At 33.6% G+C, this 26,796-nt stretch overlaps 1 long non-coding RNA gene across 1 annotated transcript in view; it reads left to right on the top strand.

Moving 5' to 3' along the window:
* Positions 1-26,796, top strand: part of LOC139748095 (uncharacterized) — a 106,660-nt gene that overhangs the window by 7,800 nt on the left and 72,064 nt on the right. Inside the window, exon 2 of the long non-coding RNA XR_011712534.1 lies at positions 5,189-5,279. This is a non-coding gene — a long non-coding RNA (uncharacterized lncRNA). The remainder of the gene's footprint in view (positions 1-5,188; positions 5,280-26,796) is intronic.

Below are 26,796 nucleotides of genomic sequence, written 5' to 3'. Positions count from 1 at the left end.
ATAATAATGATAATAATAATAATAATAATAATAATAATAATAATAATAATAATAATAATAATAATAATAATAATAATAATAATAATAATAATAATAATAATAATAATAATAATAATAATAATAATAATAATAATAATAATAATAATAATAATAATGATAATAATAATAATAATAATAATAATAATAATAATGATAATAATAATAATAATAATAGTAATAATAATAGCAATAATGATAATAGTCTATCATTGTTTTCATCATTATTACTATCATTATCATTATTATTATTATTATCATTATTATTATCATTATTATCATTGATATCATTATTATTATTATTATTATTATTATTATTATTATTATTATTATTATTATTATTATTATTATTATTATTATTGTTATTATCATTATTATTATTATCATTATCATTTTATTATCATTGTTACTACTATTGTTATTATCATTATTACTATTATCATTATTATTGTCATCATTATTATTATCATTATTTTTGTTATCATTATTACTACTACTACTACTACTACTACTACTACTACCATCATTATTTCAATTAGTGTTATTATTGTTATTATGTTTTTCGTAAGATAATGAAAATAGCACGATATACTTTATCTTTACAACAATCTTATCTCTTTTTTCGTTAAAGAAGATCAAAACGTCAAAAGACATAGTCAAGTCTGGAAACTTGAAACTAAATCTTCCGTTTCCAACACCTATTTCATATTTAGCGTACTGGAGAGTCTTTATCAGAAAATACCTCCTTATCTCAGTAATGAACCTTTGCGGGAACACTCATCTATTTATGATGAAAAATGTTGAAAGTTATGCAATATTTTTTCGAAATTTGATTGGAAAAATGACAACTCACAATCTTGTTTTAAAACGATGTATTTCTTCTATATTCCTCTACGAACTGCCCGCATCCTTATTCAACTTGTTCTCTTTTACTACATCGCAAAAATGCGATGTATTGAACTGTCCACTTTCAAACGAGGGAATGCAGAGAGATAGAGAGATAGAAAAAAAGGAATAGATAAAATACAGATCTGTTGTATCAGGAAATAGTAGACAGGTCGGAATTCCGACAAACGAAAGGTTAATTGATTTGCAAAATAAAACTAGCCGGAAAGGACATAGCCTGTAGCAGGATCCTATAGAATACGACATAAGCTCTTCAGAAATCCCAGAGCTGTTCCTTTGACGCGTATGATTTCTAGGATATCAGTGACCTCCTCAGGGATTATCCTCTGGGGGGTATCAATGTAGAAGGTACCAGGGCACACAACGAGAGGTCTTTCGTTGAAAAAGAGAAGTATCTAACGTTATGAAATGATTTCCGATCTATGGGATGTTATTTAACAACAATATTTGATGTGACACTAAGAGTAATCATTACCAACTCCAAAGCATAATTGTAAAGCCCCTTAGCCTGATCATACGACTCTTTAGCACGACGGTACGACCCCTGAGCACGACGGCACTCCCCTTAAGCACGGAGGCAAGATTTCTAAGTATGATGACTTCACCTTTGACCTGACCATTGTGGCTAAGCAACTATACCCTCGGGTGGCACTGTTGTCCTCAAGGGTCGAACCAATGCCTTTATGGGTCGTACCGTCGTACCCAGTGGCGGTACCATTGTTCTCAAGGGACGCACCGTCGTGCTCAAAGGTTGTACCGTCAAGCTCATGGGTCGTAACGTCGTGATGAAGGAATTCCATCAGAGAATAATCCAGAAAAATCAGTCACCTAAGAAACAATAACATCCTCGGAATTCTCAATCATTTTCCTTACGAACTGAGTTTATCGTTTTTGTTGACACAATGAAGTGCCGAATCAAACTCTATTCCTTATCATAACCTTGATGACGATTGGATAAAACCTCCGAAAATATTGTTTGGTTTAATCCAGTGTGCAATATTCATTGGGTAATACACTCAAGTCTAGGGAAAAGGAGGGGAGGCATGTTAACTTACTGTGAATGAAGATGGTAATCTTTAATCATACATAATGATTGATTTTCATTTATGAGAATAAAAGTATGAATATAGAGATCTTTACTTCTGACTGAGGCTCAGATCTAACATACACGAGGAATATGGTTCTAAAACAGTCGAGTTATATATATATATATATATATATATATATATATATATATATATATATATATATATATATATATATATATATATATATATATATATTTCATACTATTCGCCATTTCCCGCGTTAGCAACGTAGCGTTAAGAACAGAGGACTGAGCCTTTGAGGGAGTATCCTCACTTGGCCCCCTCCTCTGTTCCTTCATTAGGAAAACTAAAAACGACAACAGTACAAATATATTTGACATATCACAACCCATATATATCATATGTACATATATATATATATATATATATATATATATATATATATATATATATATATATATATATATATATATATATATATATATATATATATATATATATATATATATATATATATATATATATATATATATAATATTCACACGAAAAATGGCTTATCTCCAACTTGATAAGTGTTGTTTATAGAATCTACAGATTCATGAATGACAGATAACTTTATCATAGTATAGTTTTTAATCGTCATCAAATAATGTAAGTATCATAAGCATTTTTCCTACGTGAATAGTGTACGTCATGCACACCTGTAATACTTTACTAGAATAATAGTATATCTCTATTTCTGTGGAAAAAGATATATATAGATATACAAAAGCCTCACCAAGTCTGCAAATACATGTTAGTGTTAAAAGTAATATTTCACTATCACTGAATTTTAAAAGCATAGGTATACTTTGCCATATGGATTTAGGTACTGCTCTTGATTTCTTTATCGTATGTCACCATACATTGTCTTATAACTTTAGCAACACTTGATATTTCTAGCATGAGTCTATGTCTGTCTGTCTGTCTGTCTGACTCTGTCTCCCTCTCTTCCTGTTTGTATTTAAGCGTTCATGTGTATGACCATTTATTAGTTTTTTGGAATGTGTGTGAATCTGTCTCTATATTTATATCATTTTGAGGATGTATGTGAAAAATTGATAACAATGATAATGATAGCATTATCAAAATGATAATGATTATGATAATAATAATGATGACCATAATGATAATGATAATTATAATAGTGATAATGGTAATAATAATAATGATGATAATGATAATAATGATATACATATATATATATATATATATATATATATATATATATATATATATATATATATATATATATATATATATATATATATATATATATATATATATATATATATATATATATATATATATATATGTATATATATATATTAATATATATATATATATATATATATATATATATATATATGTATATATATATATTAATATATATATATACATATATATATATATATATATATATATATATATATATATATATATATATATATATATATATATATATATATATATATATATATATCCAGGCAGAGGAGGAAGTGTAGCAGGGTGCTCTCAGACTGGCCATGTTTACCATGAGAGGAGAGAATGCAAAATTCAAACCATCATCCAGAAGAAAAACACAGGAATGCAAATAGAACTGGGACAAGCACATGAAGCAACAAGAACTTGTACAAATTGGAAAAAGGACAAAAAACTTAAACAAATATACCAAAAAAAATGTAACTAGAATTCTAGAAAAGCAAGCTTGTCACTGGAATCTTGATAAATCAAATATTTCACTGTAGCTTGAACAAACACAAACAAAAGAACAAAATTCGTGAATATAAAGACACAAGTACAGCTATAATTCTAAAACTGTCAAAACAGATAATAGATTCAAATAGCAAGTAAGGTATAGAAACGTCTGCTAAAGCCTACCTAAATTTCATAAAGCTATAACAGTATAGCATTTCAGGAAATATATATCTGAAATTTTGTTATGGTTGGACAAATTTTGGTAGAACCGGTCCTCCCTGGTGGCTTTCGATTATAATTAGTCATTTAAATACTATTTGTTGCAGGGGGATGGGGGTGATGGGGAAGGTAGAGAAGGGGTTGAAGTTAGTGAAGTTGGGGTTATGGAGAGATTGGGGCTAGGATCTGTACTAGCCTCTGTGATAACTGGAGGTAGACAGTGTCGGACAAGATGCCTATGGATTGGGCTTATCTATGATGAGGTTATCTATGGATTGGGGTAGTCTGTGATGAAGTTGCTAAAGGTGTTGGGTAGTCTGTGATGAAGTTGATTATGGGATTGGATATCCTGTGATGAGGTTGTCTAAAGATTAAGGTAGTCTGTGATGAGGCTGTCTAAAGATTAAGGTAGTCTGTGATGAGGTTGCCTACGGAGATAGCTAGTCTCTGATTAATTTGTTTATAGTATGTATTAAGGTTGCCTATGGGGTTGGGTAGCCTAATATGAGGATGTCTAAAGACTGGGATAGTCTGTGATGAAGGTATCGTACTCTTGTGTTTAGATAATGTACCATCGTCATCAGAGATCATAAAATCGTGCTCAACGATCGTACCTCCGTACTCAATGATCGTACCTTCGTACTCAAGGATCGTACCGTCTTGATTAAAGATCGTACCGTCGTACTTAATGTGCTCAAAAGTAAGAAGCTCAGAATCCACCTGGAATGACTAAAGAACAAATTTCTCTAAATCTGAAAACCGTTGCTTTTTCTACCAATCCTAAGAGCAAATGATAAAAGTGTTGCTGAACACACATTTTCACAGATGTCCGGCAGTTTGGGACAGATGGCCGCGAAAGGATATATTGGAGCCAATATTTATTTACACTTTCCACCCCTCCAAGCTGTGTTTGGTGTCTTTTATTTATATATTTGTTTATATATCTATACAGATATATGTCATTTTATTCATTGTTCAATGCTCTATTCATATCTATTTGTAGATTTTCTCTAATTCTGTTCTATCATTTTTCATTTATCATCACTTTTGCCATATTTATTTAATCATATAAGTATTTTGATAGATCTATAACAGGCTTAGTAATTGATGAAGATTTTTTTCATTCAGAAGTAATCTAATTCAATTATCCACATATGTTCAATGATTTTTCTTCATTTCTTTATTGCAAAATGGTTTCCTAAACATGTTTTGATTCATATATTTTCTCTCTTGTGTTTCAGATGGATGATCTGGCTACACTTTATGACAGGATATTACATACATCGTAGGTCAAACTCTAGTCTGGCAACACTGATGGACCTCCAATTTCAGGTATTTAGAAAAAATATTTCTATTTTTTTTTTTTTCATTAACCACATTTGCATGATATCACATTTGGTTTTCCTAATCACAGAATCTTCTTATGTCCTTTACAGTTACTATGGTTGTAACTCAACAAAAGCCTTCATGCTAAAACCAGATAATGTTCTATACCCACAGTGGGTCTGTTGTCTTCTGAAATAGAAGCAGTTTTGTGTGTGTGTATGTGTGTGTGTGTGTGTGTGTGTGTGTGTGTGTGTCGGTGTGACCATCATTGATCATTTAGATGTAAAGAAGATCGATCATGAAGGGTTAGTTATGACGATGATGGAGACGAAAGAGTGATATGAATGATCAATAGTCGATACTGATTATAACTGATCAAGACATATCAGTTAGGAGATGCGAATGATCATTCATATCCTGTGACAGAAGGATGACAAATATTCATTCTCTGTTCATGCATTGTTATACACAACCTTCAATGATACACACACACACACACATGTATATATATGTATATATATATATATATATATATATATATATATATATATATATATATATATATATATATATATATATATATATATATATATATACATCAGAAGAAATTCAATTTTCTGGCTACCTTTTTGTGTAATTTTGCATACACATCCAATAAAGTGAACATTTGATAATAATAATACGTGATAGAAACTGTAACTGTTACCAGAAAAAAATACTTCTTTTTTATCTCTCTTAGATTCTTTAAGATTACATTTGTAGTTATTTTCGATGAGTTAGAGTCAAAATCATAAAATTATAAAAATGTTTTATACATGAAAAAAAGATCAAAGACAAGAATTACCATTCTGATTCTTTTAGAATTTCTTCAATTGTATCTGTGCATCTGCTTCCAATAAGGTGTAGTTAATATTATAAAAACAAGATGAAATTGGGATTGTCTTAAGCTCAAAGGAGCCATCTGGCGCCTCAGTCTTTTAAAACCTTTGCTTCCTTTTCTCTAACGGGATGTTAGGATCTTGTGGTGTGGAGAGAGGATCTGCCTCATAGTTTCCCTGTCATCTCTCACCACTGTCATCCCTCACCACTCTCACAATCACTTGTCCAAGTCCTCCTTAGAGTATTCAGATCCATCTGAAGTAGTCCAACCTCGAGCCTCAAGGCAGAAGGGGGGATCGGGTATCATCATCAGGTATTCACAGTCGTGTGTGCCCCACGGCCGGAGTGGTTGTCGCTGGAGATGAGGCTTTTCCAGTCGGGGTTCAGTGTTAAGCGGTGTCGCTGCTGCATTTCCAAGGCTAGCGTCCGGGATACAACCTCTCTCTCTCTCTCTGTCTCTCTCTCTCTCTCTCTCTCTCTCTCTCTCTCTCTCTCTCTCTCTCTCTCTCTCTCTCTCTCTCTCTCTCTCTCTCTCTCTCTCTCTCTCTCTGAGTCATCCTCTAAATCTTAATTCCCATGATCTCATCTTGCACATCTTCCGGTTACCAGCCAATATTGTCAGAGGCTAATGCAGTAAGTGAAAGTAGAAGGGAACGAAACATCCCCTGTGTCGCTAATACTCGATATTTTCCCTGAGGTTGATGTCAAAGTTCAGCCAACCGAAAGCAGCAAGCTTGTCTCTCCCATCACACCTCCCCCTACCCCCCTTTCCCACATGCAACCCTCCCTCAAACCTGTCTTACCCCCCAACACTCTCTCTCTCTCTCTCTCTCTCTCTCTCTCTCTCTCTCTCTCTCTCTCTCTCTCTCTCTCTCTCTCTCTCTCTCTCTCTCTCTCTCTCTCTCTCTCTCTCTCTCTCTCTCTCTCTCTCTCTCTCTCTCTCTCTCTCTCTCTCTCTCTCTCTGTAACAGGTTGATGGGAGAGAGAGAGAGAGAGAACCTCCCGACATAAAGGTAACTGCACCAACAGCAGAGGACAACGGATCTGCTTTGTTTATACCGTTCGGAGGCATTATTTAAAAGACACTTTCATGCACGGTAATTGTATGGCGTACAGCAAAAGCATTGGCAGAGCAATTAGATTGTATTCAATTATCGCATGCATAACTTTCAAAAAACGGTGTGGAATGAGAGGGCGCAGGTCATATGTGCGTTCATTATGTGGGGCTGCCTAACACAGCCGGGTTGCCGGACCACTCTCCCACCTCGATGGAAGAAACAAAATACATAAATAACATCGAAGGGCTGGAAGGTGAAAAATATCAGGCTCGGGGAATGATTTTTCATGCGTAATATATCATAGCAGACGCCATGATTGGTGTTATGAGCAGAGGCTGGGCTGCCGGCAATGAGAGTGGCACGTTCAGTGATGTTCCTGTATTATTAGTATCCTTTGTTACTGCTCCCTGAATTCGATGCCCCTGTCTGGCTGGGTTCATTATATTTAGTTCTCAGTTGCTTTCCGCAAGGCTGAAATCATGAATAAGGATAAATGTGTACAAATATATATATATATATATATATATATATATATATATATATATATATATATATATATATATATATATATATATATATATATATATATATATATATATATATATATATATATATATATATATATATATATATATATATATATATATGTTTATATATGTTTATTCATATATATATATATATACGAGAAAAGCAAACAACATTCTGAGACTCATAAGGGAAATGTTCGAATGCAAGTCTATGAAAGAAATCTTCAGTCCTTGCAATTTATTGGCACGTTCCAACCTTGAACATTGGGTTCATTTCTGAACACTTTCCTTGAAGAGAAATAGAAAAGATAGACACAGTATAAAAGTGAACTACTAAGTGATTCCCAAACTAAGAAGTAGATCCTATGAAAGACGTCCTTAAATTAGCTGATTAAATTTAAAGAGGAAAATGTCCAGAGTGAATTTGGTACGGGTAATCAAAATCATCAAGGTCTTTGACTGTTAATATAGGGAAGGATTTACCAACATGTGTAGTTAAAAGCGCACGATAAATATGTTAAGAATCAGGCAAGAAGAATATCTCACTTAAAGTACAAGACTGGCGTCATGTACGCCACTGTATTCATAAAGTTTACAGACATTTCTCCTTGATCCTTTACTTTTCTGATCTTCACATTAATCTCATTCTGATCTACTCTGTTATCACACAAAACCCCAAGAAATATCCAGTTGCTTGTTGTTGTTTTTTTGTCTTCGTTTGTGTATATATGTGCTCTATGAGCCTTTGATTAAAAGCACAAGAATATTTTCAAAAACCTTATTCTCGAAGTCTGATTATGGTGTAAGAACATATCAAGAAGTTTGTAAGAGAAAATACTCTTACGTATCTATAAACACATGGAGAGATAAGTCCAAGTATAAAGTCAGAGGGCTGAGAAAGAAATATGATTTAATTCCCCTCTAACACAAGAAGAATGTGATTTACCTCTATTATGCAAGGTGTCCTCGACCTACCTAACTTGTTTCAGAAATGAATAACTTCTAAGTTCTTACTTCTAAGATGTTACAGTTTCGACACTCAAGTTTCATTCAATTTCACGAATGAAATATAAAGTTCTTTTGTTGTTTCTTTTTCTGTGTCCTGTTTGTTGCCCAGAGATCCTTCAGACGATGCTTCCATCCTCCATCAGGTGCTCTTCAGAATCTCAGAAGTCGAACTAATTCCTTAAAACAACAATTATTCCTCTGCAACGATCCACTATGTGAGGCGTAGGTGTGAAACGCGAACCCATCGTTCGTAAAACCCCACAAGAAAAGAATCCATCGAGGTTATGTCAGGGGAACGTGGGAGCCGACGTGTTGATCCAGCTCGACCAATCCATCTGTTTGGGAATTTTTAAAACCAACCTTTTATGCTATTCTTGGCTGCTTCGTTTTTATTCAATGCGTTGGTAATTCCTCTGCGATGACGTGATCGATTTCGATTCAACAAATCAAACTGTACACAGAGCCTTTTCTTAGTTTTTATATATTTCTTTCCTATTTTTCCTTCAGAGTCCCTGACACGAAAAGAAAAAAATTGATTTGTTCATCATGAACAATATAACCGGAGTGTTCTATGATACTCATAAAGTTTAGCATACAATCAGCCTCATACTAAGATCTTTACTCCAATCATACAGCACTTTCATACAATTATATACTTTCCATCGAAAACGCATGCTTTTTTCTTAATAGCGCTTAAAATAAACACAGAAATGCAAATCCAACATCGAAACCAGCTTGAATTTTTCAGTAATTTTAAATCTCAGTAAGATATGGTCATACGATTGGTTTGACAAAGCTTATCACCCAATTTTAGAAAAGATAGATATGTTTTGATATAGGGGGAAGGTAATGCAGATATGTCTTAAGATCCAATAGGAGTTTGGGAGGATATATATCTCTTACAAAGACAATTCATTGCCATAGCTTAAACATCAGTCTTCCACAACATCAAAATATATATTGCGGTTAAGAGAAGGAGTAGGGCTTAAATCAACTTCCAGAAGTTATTTTCTGGAATGTAGTATACAGCATTTAACTATCGCTGTCTCTGCTCAACAAATAAAGCCGGAGCTCTTCTAACTTACTTTTATTCGATACACTACCTCTATCTCTTCAGAATAAGATCTTAAGGTATTGACCATCCCTTACATATTGCTTTAAGTACCCTCTTGTCATCCAGCAAGATTCATATCCTTCCATTTTAAGATGTAGTTGGGAAGGCCCATCATCCAGAGGGTGTCATGCTCGGCAGGAAGCCTGAGTGGAATACCCATTTGCCTCCCTGTGTCGTCTATCAGATGCTGGTGGCAGCAGTGGGGAGAGGCTTGCCTACCTCAACACTGCCAACACAACCTCCAATCACTGGGATATATATATATACTGGGCATCTCTCCTCCCCTTCCCATTTTTTTCATGCTCTTTTGCTACTCTATATATATCTCTTTCTCACTACTATTTTTTTGTATTTCTCTCTCTTGTTTGACGATAGTTCTCTTCTTTTATTTCTGTCTGTATGTTTACCTGTTTATCTTCTGTATATATATATATATATATATATATATATATATATATATATATATATATATATATAGGAAAAAGATAGCAAAGCACAGGTGTTCCTACCTGTCCACCACTTCCTCAGCCAAATGCCTAGAGGAACAAGCAAGAGACTAAACACTCTATGAGATGAAAAAGACAGCATGGATATCATGCAGTAAAGACTAAGAAAATAATAAGTTTCATATTGTATGTTCTTCATTACTACCATACGTATTGAATTTCCTTTCATCATTATCCATTTCTGTTTCTAGTCTTTCTTTCACAAGAGGGTTGCAATGAGGAAAATTCTCCAGTGATGATGAAGGCAATATTTACTTGATGGTTCATGTGGGATCTTTATTTGTCCATCTTAGTCATTTGATCGGAATAGTGGCGAGTCCCTTCCTTCGCTTTCTATCTCCCTCATTCGAGTAATGGATTTCTAGCTATAGTCTCTTCCTGTGTACTCTAGTAATATGTTCTTATACATATACACGACTATTCTTTTATCTCAAAGATTAAAACAAACAAAGGTATCTTATTTTCTAATGGCAGAAGAACCTTTTCATTCCGAGCAAATCTAAAGGCAATTGCGTATGATATCGAAAACATTCCTATTACCCACATTCAGGGTGAAAATAACAACACATATCACAGGCAGGAGAACAAGAGTCAAAATCTACGAACGGTGTAGCTTCAATTATCAGGAAACGACACTTGATTAAGAGGAAACACGAAACATGGAAGAGGAAAAAATCTCCCCTGTTTTGGAATATTTCATTTATTTCGCGTTTGTCTTTACTTTCATTTTTGTCAAACACTTTAATGCAGAGAAAGATGATAGTCTTTCTCATATTTGAGGTGTTTCGTCCTTATGAAAATTAGATTCGTTAACGTCTATCTAGAGATTCTGATAGTCTATAACATAACAATGCAAAAGTTTCGTCACGCCATAAGTTAAAACAAGTTGAGTTACTTCAGATCTGTGGGAAGACTATGGTTCGCGTCAGCAGGGGAAATCTGACACATTGGAGACATCTGCAACTGCATTTATAAACTTTAGTTCTCTTTATTTATCTATAAACTCAAGTACAAGAAAACCATTGGCAATATTAGACCCGAAAATCATCAAAGGCCTTTCTTTGGGATTGTATTGCAAACGACATTACGAAGCATCTATGTATATTTCTGTATACACATCTCTGAAATGTTTCTATGAGAAACATGAATACCAAAACTTTACAGGTTTTCATAGTTCTTTCCTTATTATTTCAGGGCAAAGTATCGCGTAGAACATTACCCTATGCTCCTTCCCGACAATTGCATGCAAATTTGCTAACCCTATAAGAAGTCGCACACAGTGATTGAAGGATTTGCGCAGCCTTGTGTCAAGAATTACAGCTTTTTTCCCATAACTCAAAGACCTTCGTTATCGCTTCGCCAGATATGCCTCTGAAATATCCAATTAAAGAAAGGTTCATATCAATAAATTTACCACTTTGATCTTTCTGGGATCATTCTAACAAGTAGTTGATTAGCTAAATGAACAAGGTGTGATATACATAATTCACATTCATTGACCATAATGCTGCTATTAATGTGCTTGTAAGACGAACAGATGCATGTTTAAGTCAGGAAGCAAAAAACGGTATGAGAAAAGGTCGATTCTAATGGGTATTAATTACGACTAAGAAGTTAGATAATGAGGAGAATCAAAAAAATGCAAGGAGACTAAAAATACGAGTGGATCAAAGAAGACAATAAGACTCAGCATGATAATAAGACAGCTAATCTTTCGCTACCGCATAGAAATAACTAAGACGTTCTCCGAAGTAAGGAGCCACCTAGATGTTACTGCTTCGTGGCCAGCTAGCAGCCCTATGGCACACACCACTAACGTTCGTATAAGTTCATCCAAACAGTTTATTATGTAAGGTCTACTGTACCTTTCCTTTTGCCTACTCTTTTTTCACATTTCTTCCTTTGAACCTTTCTTTTTCACTGCCGTTTTTTACCTCCATACAACCAAGGGCAAGTTAAAACTATTCTTTTTTAGTTTCTTTACTTCTAGCCGCCATTCTGCTACGGTTGGCTTTGACTTTTCCTGATTTAGCTGCTGGTTTTGTAAGCTTAGCTAAGGCTCTTCTCCGTTTAGCTTTACCTTTTCCTCCTTTTAGCTGCTGTTTCTTTACGTTCAGCTATGACTCTTCAACGTTTAACTTTACCTTTTTCTCTGTTTAGTTGCTGATATTTTTCTTCTTTTTTTTACGTTTAGCTGCGGTTGCCCCACGACCTCTGTTCGCTTCATAGCTTTCATTTCGAATCTGGTTGGCTTTGGAATAGAATCATCCCCTCGCCTCTCTGCTGACGCCTCTAGCTCTGGACGAGAACAGAGCGAGAACTGTCCTCGTCCTCTGGCACAGACAGGATGGAAAGCTCGAGATGAATTATGATTTTTTTTTTTCCGACTTAAAATGACTTTTCCGCTGTGAAATACGAAAGGTATTCAGAACTCCATTGGTACAGTGGGAGCTAGGCAATGACACAATCATACATTAGCCTAAGATAAATTAAGGTAATATAGAATAATAGGAGACTGATATATATATATATATATATATATATATATATATATATATATATATATATATATATATATATATATATATATATATATATATATATATATATATATATATATATATATATATATATATATATATATATATATATATATATATATATTCGTACTTTTAGTCCCCTCGCGTTTTTTTACGTTGCTTTTATCAGGAAGTGTCCGTCAGAACTCAAGCTCATGTTGCAATAGGTGGATGACAGCCATTGTGGCAATATCAGGCCCGTCGCATAGACTCGCTGAGCTGAATGCCGGGGACTGAATGCTGTTCTTTTTCGTCGACTCTTCGCCTAATTTCCAAGTGTTTTTTCGGTGTATTCTGTTTCCTATATTCGTTAGGGTGTTGCTAACTGCCTTGAGCTGCTTATTAACTAGTTAGACAACTTGAAATGTGATCTTATTCATGTTTTCTTTACTCGTAAAAACACTTGATATATTCCTGATGTGAACAGGGAATTATGCTCGAAAACTCTCATAGTAACAAGATATGAAAAGCTTTCTATGTTATCTTGACCACATCTGATGTGTTGGCATAGACCCCTATGGCTATATGTTACACCTTGTATTATAGAGACATAAAAATCTTGCACATTGATGTTCTTGATGCCTAGTATTATCAACCCTTTATCACTGATGTCCCATAATCATAATTTCTCGGTTTTGATACCTAACAACCTCCTCTATTGATGTTAGATATCTCTATTTCTACCCCATTAATGTCATGTGTTTTATCTCCATTATTGTCAGACTTCATGATTTATGTACTACAAGTGACTATCTCATACACTCAGACAGTGATATTAACTTAAGATTATTAGGGCTCAAGTCACGAATATTCTGCATGTAACTGTCCTGAATATTGCAAGAACAACAGAGTCTCAAATGTCACGAACAGGTTCGCGAGACATGAAACAACAACCGCTTGATAGACAGGTTAACATGATGATCAGTCAAAACTGTCATATCATGAACCCAACAGAAAGCCACGTATGCAGATGGCTAAATGTTTTCCTCGTCAAGCAAAGGGCTTCATGGCCTATGGTGTCATGAGATTCATGCATCCACCACTATCTATATTGAGCCATGGGTAAAAGAAGATTCATAGAATCCAAATATGTTATATTTGGTGATGGTATTTATGACAAGCAAATCATTTGGATAAGCAGGATATGGTTTAGATAGAACAGGATATCTGTAGTCATAGTGTTTTCCCTTTTTTCAATATGTGGCGTTTTCATTTTCATGCAAGAGATAACATTACTGAAAGATTTTCGATATCTTGTTTCTCATTTGAGCGTTCTGCTCTATCATAGATTCGATATAATCAACGTATAAAATCACTGGAGGTCTATGGGATCTGGCGTCTTATCTTTATTTGCTTTATTGAAAGATGAAGGGATGCATATTAACGAGATTCTGACTGTTTATGACGTTTCCTTGAGGTCCTAGATTGACACTCCGCCTTTCTGGGGATTATTCCACTAATATAATTCTCAAATATTCCTCACATCAGCGACTAGTAACATCTTGCACTAGAGGCTAAACCAGGGTGAGATGAAGTGTGATGACTCAACTCCGTATATTGAAAATGAAGGTATGCGCAGAAATTCTTTGTCAAATGATATTCATTTTTCTGTTTTACATCTGACTTTACCAAATCTTTTCTGAACAAAGTCCAGGTTTCTTATCGTTTACACTTGACACCAAACAAAAATGATTCTGTTCTTCATTAACATCCCACTAGCTTTTTGAATTCCTAATCACTTGTTAGACTGAGAACTAGTCCTTTAATACATTCAAACAAGTGTTTAAGTCAAGTATATTTATTAGATAGATTGCTAAGTAGAGTATTCTTTTGATGTTCTGAAGAAGGACGTTACGGCTCTTGCATCTACGTTTTGAGGTGTTAGGATTAACAGATATACTGCCAAAAGGCCTCGTTGACGTACTGTAGTTGGCGAGTTATCAATAATCCAAAACCCAGACCGGAGTCCGTCACCAGGTATCGACTAGCCATTGCGAAACACAAATCTGTTCGGGGTTTATATCAGGTAACGCTTTTAAGGTTTCATGGCAAGTGATTTACTGTGGTTGGTCGAAATGGCTGTTTGTTTGTGATAGTACTGATGGCCATTGACCGTCGAGTTGCCCCTTTATATCAACCATCCGTTGGTAGTTCTGGAGCAGACGTTGGTCTAGACTTGACACTCTCCCTGCTTGAGGGAGACAGTCTGCCAGGAAAATCAGATAATCATCAGCAAGCGTAGCGAAGGAGTAGTATGTTCCATGTATGAGAAATCAAAAAAGTTATTAGGTCTTGGACTACAAGTTTGCAATGTGCTGTAAAGGCACAAATCCTAATGCCTCAACCTCTCATAGCAATAAGCACAAAGATTTCGAACACTGCAAGACCTTGGAGACTACAAGATCACAGGCAAACTTGGATCTCTACGAGTGCAGGATAAAATGTAATACATCCAGAGACGCAAAATCTATGACATCCAGTCTACGAACTCTTCAAGATTCTAAAATCTTGCTAGAGCAGACTCTTGCAGTATGCACACAGGAAGCCTAAAATCTAAGGTTACGGAATCTACGACGCAAATATTTAACCACTACAAGAACATACTCTTACGCCAGAGAGTGAACAATCCTGAGCTCTGCAGTTATAAAAACTACAACACCAAGAATCCGATCTAGTTCTACAAACATAGACTTTACAACCACAATTTTAAGAATCCTAAACGTTAAGGTCACAAAACCTATGACAACAAGGCTTTGGACGCTTCAAGAACTCGAATTAGATTACAAAAACTATAATTTTACTCATTTCACAATTCTGAGCTCTCAGAGTCGCAAGAGCTACGAATACTTAATTTCGAACCATGAAATCTACGGTGTGCTTGCCATAAACTACAAACTTTGAAACTACAAATCCTCAAAAGCTTACTCTAGGACTACAAAACCTTGAATCAGGGAATCGAAAATCATGAACTTAAAGTTTTTAACTCTGTAACAGCGACAGCCACCAATATATCTCAAAAGTAGTGAAAAAATATTTCAGATTATCTTTTTCTACATAGTCCATTTTCCTCCCAGACACTTTATTCCTCCCCTGCGTCTATATATCTTCCATGGTCATTGAGCTTCGTGTGAACGATGTTTATCATGAAAATGAAGTTGCTATGTAATTGCAGAAGAATGTTAACTCTTTAACATAGAGAATTTGATACAATGGAGTCAAGTTAACTTTCTGAAAGGTAGTTTATTCATGACCATAAGTGTAATCATGCAACAATAGATTCACTTTCCATTGGTTATTCAAAAAACCAAGACATTCTTTAAAATCCATGAACATTGATGATATAAAGTGTATTTCTAATTTGTGTAACTTTCTTCATGATCAGGAAGTTCAGAATGAATTGACAGGCTTTTGTTTACTAGAATTCAGTCTTTTCTTTCACTAACTTGTCTTTTTTGACTACATACAAAATTACAGGCAAATACAGTGTGCATATGCTCAAACATACATGCTTATCTAAATGCACGATGTAAATATATGCATACTTCCCATCCTCCCTCTATATATACACACATTGATACAAAAATAATGCAGGCATCATACATACATGTATACACACAAACATAATGCAAGCATCATACATAAATGTATACCTAAAATGCAGACATACACAAATGCATGCATAAATATATACACCCTTTGTATGCATACATGCATGTATATGTTTATACTGTAAGAGGACAGATATGCTCATAGAAAGCATACATATAACCTACTTTAACTGGATATTTGGGTTTTCGGCCTACCGACTACCATAACTATTAAGGCAGTAGACGTCTAGTTGTAAACATTAATCGAAAAGTCTTGAACACCTTCTGAAGGTGTTCAAAATCCTTCCAAAACCAGACATACTCTTCGCATATGGGCCTCATATAAGCTACACTTACATGAGTATTACTGAGGGCTGTGAAGACAGAAAGTGTGAGGCATTAGGAGTTAACCTATCCATCTGATAACGTTATCAAATACCAACAAGATTCCAAAAGATCTGTGATATTCTCATATATCTTTTAGTATTTCTAGCTTCTCAAGTAACTGAAATACTTCCTTTGATTCCGTCATCTGTTCCGTGCTAAGACAATAGTCATTCAAGTAACAATTTTGCATTGGTTGTTAGAGGTGAATAGAGTTAGAATCTATAGATTTTTAAGGTTTAGTTTCATCATATAAATCCGCATTTACATCAGAGTGTTTTAAGGATGACACAGTTAAATGGTTCAAGAAAAAGTTTTAGGATCCATCCATCTATCCTCCAAGTCAAATGCATACAGATATATACTTAAGTGGAAATCGTACACAACTCACGTATGAATATGAGACAAACTCCCATGTGCAATCGTTATGCATCCAAAAATGCATGCAGAAATTGAGCGTTATTTTGTTCTCGAGCCGATATGCTACCAGACAAAATTTCTTATGGTTTGTGGTGTTATTTATCTATAATCCTGGTCTCTATTCATCATTAAAACCGTCAATCCCGTCATTATATCTTTTATAAGTATGTTTTTGTGTAGGATTTATTGATCAGTGTAATCTCATGATATCATACCAACATATCTGCAAGATTATGTATGTACATTAAGTGTAAGTATTCTAAAAAAATCTTTCCAAGCTCCTATCATCAGGTAAATAGAAAAATCCTGTGAAGAAATTTTTTTTTAAATGCTTTAATGATTAACTGCATGTCTGTGGCCATGGTAATTTCTTCTAACTTATCTAGATTTTTGTATAAGACTTGGAAAGATGGATTATCTATGAGGTAGAGTCAGTCATATTATGCTGGAGCATATAGGGAAGCCAGCTAACAGAAGACCTGTTTTCTATGCTAGGATATCTGCAGGGGAACAGTAATAGGAGAAAGGAAGGTATAACAGAAAGGAGGGAGTACAGGGGCAAAGAAAATAGCAGAAGACCATATTGTCTACCTGCTGGAGAGCAGTGATAGTGACCTACGTTTCTAACAAATATAGACAGGGAAGGGAATAGCGAAAGAAGTTACTCCATTCCGAACGCCACCATAGATGGAGAATGGATAGTAAAACAGAGGGCTCTTCCCTACTTACCGATACAGATGGAGAGGGGATAGGAAAGTAGAAGGTTCCTTTAGATTTCTTTATAGAGGCTTTTATATATTACAGGCCAAGCCAGAGAAACGTTCATACACTTGATTATTAATTGAGTGAATATCTTTTTACACCAAAAGTTATTCTCTGTATCAGAAGATATTCGTCTTACCCTGAATTGATGGAATATTCTTCTCATGCTAATTCAATAATTGATTCAGGGATTCATTATCTTTCCTCTGTATAGCCTGTCCCACTATTTCCTATGCAGGGGTAGATGAATCTTGAGGTCATTTTCCTGATTATAAATACTGCCTCCTGGAAAATAATTTCCAGTGTGTCCAGTTCTGTTTAGCACCACGTAAAGATAAGCGCAATTCTTTTTCTACCTATCTATTCATTTATCAGTGTCCTTCTTGAGAAGTACTTATATACTTAAATGAGTCCTATAATGTATAGGGAGTAAACAGATAAGCACTGGCTTTAAGATACTTTTCATCACTTCTAGAGTATTAGACATGATTGATGGAAAGAAGTAGATCGATTATACTGGAAAGAAACACATGTAACTTGCTGAAGGGAACCAGAAAATATGATTTTTTTCTGAAAGGTGAAAAAATCTCATTTTGTAATCACAGTGTTAGGAAAATACTGCCACTCGGATACATGACACATACTTATCAACAGCACTGTGTAAATCTATTATCTCTCCCCCAACTGTACTGTTGTGGCGTATCGTGTATCGTCTTCCTAGCTGCTGCATTCACCGAGGATGATTGCGAAATTACTGTAGGGAAAAATGGTCGACTGAATCACTTTTGTAAGTTGTCTGACTCAACAGCCTGCAAGTGGTTACACCTCGAGGCAAAACTCATCCTCGTTGAGACTGGATGGTTGTCAATGGACAGATAGGAGTCGTGTTGTCGAGGACCTTCTCGCTCCAGACTAGTCATCCACTCTCCCAGCTTCTGACTGGAACACAGTTTACAAGGTGCAGAAACCCCATTGAGGGGGTCCTGGGATTGTATGATATATATATATATATATATATATATATATATATATATATATATATATATATATATATATATATATATATATATATATATATATATATATATATATATATATATATATATATATATATATATATATATATATATATATATATATATATATATATATATATATATATATATATATATATATATATATATATATATATATATATATATATATATATATATATATATATATATATATATATATATATATATATATATATATATATATATATATATATATATATATATATATATATATATATATATATATATATACTGCAAATATGTGAATACTTCAGTATTTTTATTTCTTTTAAAACATAAGACCTTTCCTGACGGAAAGGCCAACAAACATATAGCTAGTCATGATGACTGTTGAATTCAATAAAGTTTAGAAAAAAATATATAACCTTATAGGTATGTTGTATAGGATAATCAATAACATTCACACTAAAAGGTTCATTGCTTCGATAACTTTGGGAATAAAGATTAAGATATCATACTGCATGTCTATGTTTTACGTACAACATATTTTCCATCAATGATGCACAAAGGGGGGAAAAATCTATAAGTTAAACATAGAAATGAAAGAAATATTTCTCAGACGTAGTAAATATTCGTCGGAAACCCTCGCTTCACCATCCTGACTGACCTCAATGTTAGGGACAGTAAATATGAAAAACAAAAATGTATATATTCACGGAACCATGCACACGCCATGAAAAAATATCCAGGTATCATTCCCATCGTAAACAAAGAAATCTGCCATGCACCAGGACACAAAAATAATCCACTGTGAGTCATGCAGGAGGAGGGAACCGGGCAGGGAAAAAAAAAAGGTTGGCTTTGCTACAAGCGCCAGGTATTGATGGCATGTCTTCAAGGGCAGGCAAGGCAAGGAGGGGGCGGAGGGTCTGGGATGCAGCAACAGGTGAGGGCTTTAGGGAGATGAGGAGGGGAACGAGCAGAACTGACAGAGGGAGAGAGAGGGAGAGGGAGAGACGGAGAGAGAGGGAGGGAGGGAGGGAGAGTACATACCTACCTACCATGAGATTTTGTCAAAAAAGGCAGGGGTTGGTGTGGAGAGAGAGAGAGAGAGAGAGAGAGAGAGAGAGAGAGAGAGAGAGAGAGAGAGAGAGAGAGAGAGAGAGAGAGAGAGAGAGAGAGAGAGAGAGAGACCTTGGAAGAGTTCCTCAGCGTCGCTCGAGATTTGAGTTCATCATGCCAAAAGATGAGGGGTTTGTAGCGTTAATGACGAGGGTGTGCTGCATATATATATATATATATATATATATATATATATATATATATATATATATATATATATATATATATATATATATATATATATATATATATATATATATATATATATATATGTATATATATATATATATATATATAAATATATATATATATATATATATATATATATATATATATATATATATATATATATATATATATATATATATATATATTTATATATATATATATATATATATATATATATATATTTATATATATATATATATATATTCTTTTTTTTTCTTTTTATACATATTTGCCATTTTCCGCATTAGTCAGGTGATACCAAGAATAGAGGACTGAGCCTAAGGAGGAAAATCCTTACTTCGCCACCCCCCCCCCCCCCCTATTCTTTTTTTTTTTTTGGAAAAATAAAAACGGGAGTGGAGGATTTTCAACCCCCTGCTACCTCCCCTTTTAGACGCCTTCTACGACACGTAGGGTATACCTGGGAAGCCTTTTTTCTCCCCTGTCCCCAGGGATGATATATATATATATATATATATATATATATATATATATATATATATATATATATATATATATATATATATATATATATATATATATATATATATATATATCATCCACTGACGTGCTGTCAGTGGATTGAATCAAGGCATGTGAAGCGTCTGGGGTAAACCATGGAAAGCTGTGTAGGTATGTATATTTGCGTGTGTGGACGTATTGTATATACATGTGTATGGGGGGGGGTTGGGCCATTTCTTTCGTCTGTTTCCTTGCGCTACCTCGCAAACGCGGGAGACAGCGACAAAGTATAATAATAATAAAAAAAAAAAAATATATATATATATATATTATATTATATATATATATATATATATAATATATATATATATATATATGCTACATTTATTTCTGAATTGAAATTTTAATATACACTATAATGGCCATTTCTTCGTCATGTTTCCTCCATCCATAACGCGGGAGACAAATCGAAAAGTTATAATATAGATAATAATTTCATATATTTAAAAAATCTAAAATATAAATATAAATTATATATCTATATAAATATCTATTATTATATATATAATTTATTAAAATTTATTTATAAAATATTAGCATCAACTATAATAACGTATTATATTTTTGTGAATTAAAATTTTAAACAAACTGAAAATTCATTTGATATCGAATGAAATGTCTCTCCATCCATCATTCATTGAAGCGGTCGTGTACAAGTCAGAAATGCTTTATAGAATTCTAGATAATGACACTTGTCCCATGATATTTGAAAGAAGGCAGTCTAAACACATAATCAAAATCGATAAAGGAGTTTAGTTATATCTTTATAAATTTTTGTATTCCCTAACTCTCAATGTATATTCAATTCTCTCTTACAGATTTTATGTATAAAACATATTAGCATCGAGACGTAGAATACAACCGTATTAATTTTGAAGAACCCTTACCAAAATTAAACATAAACAAGAATAATGCTATGTTATTATTCACTTACATTGTCTCCGCACTGCAGTACCTCAAGAATCTTTAGCTGCCATATTTTTGTGTTGTTCAGGTAAGATGGTCCTCGTATATATATATCCGGGTTATAGAAGGGTCTGCCTGAAATGTTGTGGGCCTATACTGGATCGGAAAGGCTTCAAAGGTTTTTATTTCCTGTGCATATACAGGCTCATAGATGCAGTAGGCATTATATATTTGTTGTATGTAATATGTTTACAATATGCAAATTAAGCAGGACGCATGGTTTAATAGTAATTTTTTTTATGAAATAGTTTACGGAGACGAAGAGCAATTTTGGTTACTGGGAGATGGACAGCGTGGAGAAAGGGGGAGGGGGGATTTTCGACATAAATTATTCATTTCTTCAATAATTTTGCTAATTCAGGGGAAAATATGATTATTAGCCCATTTCCATATCCCAGCGAAAATAACAACACACTAAAATCCTCCCTGCATCATCCAGACCCTTCATAATTTTTAAAATGTTGCCTCCATTATTCTAGGGCTCCAATTATCACTCATTTAATAAACAGATCTAGAAAAAAAAACACAAATTACCTAAAAAAAAAATGGTAATTATGATTTCGTGTTGAAAATCGACTTGCATGGAAAAGCGCCACAACGCAGGCTTCTGGGGCAGAGTGGGCGGGTCAGGGATTGCACAGTAGAGCAGCATATGCAAATGAGATGCGCAAGTTGGTTAGAAAAAAAAAAAGCTTCAAAAAAAAATTTTGCCTTTGTCTGATCACAGCGTACATCCTACAGTTTCCAGGATGTTGAGAGAGTCGACCAATCAGAGACAGACAGGAATCCATAATGACCGTAATGATGAACAGTGTGGTTCAATAATGATGATTCTTATGATAATGATCATGAGGGTGTGTGTGTGTGTGTGTGTGTGTGTGTGTGTGTGTGTGTGTGTGTGTGTGCGTGTGTGTTGTGTGAATGTGTGTGTGTGTGCGTGTCAATGTCATGATCATTTCAACAGATGAATATCATCATTGACTTCATTTATGCCATCATTTTCATCATTATGAAAATCATCATCATGGCTAGTGTAGTCATCAACGTCCTTGTCTATGGTTTCATCTTCATTATCATCATCATCATTATCATCATTATCATCACTGTTATAAGCATGATACTCATTATCATCATCCTACCCATTGTCATCATCAGTATAATCACACCAATCATTATCATCATCGTCATAATCAACATTACCATTAGCCTTAGCATTATCATCATCATCATATACATTATCATTGACTTTATCATCGAATTATCATTATTACCGTCATCATCAATATCATTGCCAACATTCACATTATTATCATTGACCCCATCATCAATGGTAACTTTCTGATGATCATTATCGTTCACATTACTATCACTGTGAATATATATGATAATGATAATAACAATAACAATAATGATGATAATAATAGTAATAATAATGATAACAATAATAATAATAATAATAATAATAATAATAATAATAATAATAATAATAATAATGATAATAATAATAATAATAATAATAATAATGATAATAATAATAATAATAATAATAATAATAATAATAATAATAATAATGATAATAATAATAATAATAATAATAATAATAATAATAATAATAATAATAATAATAATAATAATAGTGATAATAATGATAACAATAATAATAATGATGATAATAATAATAATAGTAATAATAATAATAATAATAATAATAATAATAATAATAATAATAATAATAATAATAATAATAATAATAATAATAATAATAATGATAATAATAATAATAATAATGATAATAAAAATGATAATAATCATAGTGATTATAACAATAATAATAGAAATAATGATAATAATAATACAATAATAACAATACTATTAATTATTGTGATATATAATCGGTATGTACAATAGTCATGATTATATTTGATAATGATAATGATGATTATCATTATCATCATAACTATTATCATTGAACAAAATATCATTCTGTAATGATGGTAATAATGATGACGATAACAATACTACTACTACTACTACTACTACGACTAAAGATCCTAATGATATAATGATAATAATATTGATAACGATAGTAATAATGATATTAATAATGATAATGATAATAATATCAATAATAGAAATAATGATAATAATTATGGTAATATCATTGTTGCTTCATTATTTGTGATGGAAATTTCTTTTTATCGATGGTATTGCATAATAACAATGAAAGTACCAATAGTAACATTTGATATTCTCACAGAAAATATTCATAGTTTAATTGTACCTTCATTCTCTTGCTGGGAAGTGATCATGTTTTGAATTTCCTGACCTCAAACAGTCATCACTGTGATTAGAAAATTCGAAACAAGAATGATGTATAAGTTTAAAATCAGGAAGTATTCTAACGTATATTCTTATGAAAATGATAATCATTTTGTCCTCTTTGATTTAGAATCATGCTCAGAGTTTACAGCAAAAGGTAGAATACTTCATCTATCATTATCATTCAGAATATGTTTTAAAACTGGTGAAGGACTGAGTTTGATACAGAGCAAGACCTACATTTTGTTCATTGTACTTCACTTAGAAAAATGAAAAAAATGGACAAGAATATGTGAGGTTGCCTTCAAAGCTAATTGCAACTAACGTGACTAGAAGATATCATTAAAGATGTCAACATCAAAAGCAATCATTACAGATGGTATCTTGAAAAGGTAATCATTACTGATATGATATTTGAAGCTAATGACCAAAGTTATTATCTTCAAAGGTAATCACTGTAAGTATCATCTTAAAAGGCACTCATCTTCAAAGCTAAACATTAATGATAACTCATCTTTCGCTGAACACCACTCATATCATCTGAGCTCAACGTTCTTACAAATTATCTTTCAAGCTAAATATTATCAATGTTGTTTTCAAAGCTAAACATTGCTGATGTTCTCTTCTGAGTTCAACAACAGAAGCATTCTCTCAACATTTCTGATATTATGCTCTGAGGTCAAAAATTAGGAGGGGGGGGTGTTATTCCGGAGGCAGTAGGGGAACACTAAGCACCAACACCAATGCTTCAAGTCCAAGAAGCACCACCTATGCTATATCTTAAAAGTAAACATAAATATCAATACATTCCAATAAGCATGTAACATTGATATCATCTCCTAAGAGATATGGTGATGTTATCGTGATAACCAAACGATAGGAAAGTTACCTTAAGAGTCAGACAAAATTATTGAATCTTATCTAAGCCAGAGGATATTAGCCACCGTCAGAACCAACAAGAAAAGCTGGCTTATTCTACAAGACCCTAAAAAGAACTGGCCTAGACTTTAAAGCTATAAACACCAATTGTTTAGCCTCCAAAGCTAAATACAACACCCTCAGCTTCAAGAACCACGCAAAAACCGGTTTAACCTCCAAGACTGAACAAAACCGGCCTAACCTCCAGGGCCACACAAAACTGGTTTTTCTGCCAGAGCCAAAGTAATCTGGTCTAGCCTCTCAAATCTCTTGAGGACTTGATATTCAAGTTGTCTTCTCGATCCGGTATACCACTCCCGAGGCAATTCCAATGGGGCGAAGAGATGAGAAGGGCAAAAAGGACGACAGTATATATTCATGAATGTTACTGATGATTCTCTAAATTTACTAAGAGAAATGAGCGATGCCTTAGGTGTCATTGATCTAATTATACTTCCCTCTCAATAATCCAGTGATAGGGAGCTAAATAAACTGCCCTTTCAGAGATGTATAATTAGGGACTTTGCATTTTGTATCCTCCAGTATGTTTTAGATATTCAACATTTATATACCTAAGGAATTCTAATAGGGTGATCTTTGACATATAACCTTCTCTTATAAGTCTTGAACGTGTGGTTTACATTCAATCTATCAGGAGTATTCTTGTCATCAGCTTGATTAAGAAATGCATCACTTGGACTGACTGCAGAACTCCGTTGAACAGTTTATCAATTTCTGGGGAAATGTGATTTATCTTTATGGGAACGAAAGGTATCTAGAGTAACCAGTTTCTTAAAAGGATTCAGTAGACTGCATGATACGCAAATTATGTCTCAACTGCTGTTAAGAATTCTTTAAGCAAATATGAAGAAAAACTCCTCAAGATGTGTTGCTTGGCTTTTCATATTTCATATGGGCAGACATAATAGGATGCTATACAATGAACCAGCAACAGCTCTGATTTCAGCAACCTTTGCAGTACAGAAAGAAATTCAACCAGAATGCGATCACAGATAGACGTACATATTTGATTTCGGGTTCTTGGTCTTCGATGCTAAGAGGTGAAATATTTCTTGGGCGTAAGTCAGTGTGAAGATGAGATGAAACCATCATGCAAAGACTTATCTATTAAACGGGGACCTCCTTTATGTATACACGTCAAACACAATGTAGCTTTACCTTCTCCGAGATATATGGAGTTGTTTCGTTCTAAACTGGGCAGTGATGGAAACAATGGAATTCAAACATTAAAAGACTATTGGATCCTTTCGAGGATAGTTGTGATAATAGAAAAGATTACAAACAAATGAAAATCCTTTATCGGCTGGCTTTAGTCATCACGTAAGATCTATCATGGGGTAAGTGTTCATTCTCCCACGATTAGTTCATCTTCATAAACAAAGCAGCACTGTAAATCGTTGGGTACTTTGACAGATTCTTCAACCCTATGCTATCCCTCGAAGATTTTTATAGCATTATATCTTCTCTAAATTCGCTTGTTCTTTCCCATATCTACTTTATATATTCTATATTTCAGTAAATGCACTCTCCTTCATTTACTGAAGCACTGTGCAACGTCTCAAAGAGTTATATCACTACTAGGAGATA

Source organism: Panulirus ornatus, chromosome 72 (genome assembly GCF_036320965.1).
Source record: "Panulirus ornatus isolate Po-2019 chromosome 72, ASM3632096v1, whole genome shotgun sequence".
NCBI classification, from domain to species: Eukaryota; Metazoa; Arthropoda; class Malacostraca; order Decapoda; family Palinuridae; genus Panulirus; species Panulirus ornatus.
Note: the sequence above shows the minus strand (reverse complement) of the source record. Positions and strands in the feature narration are given on the sequence as shown.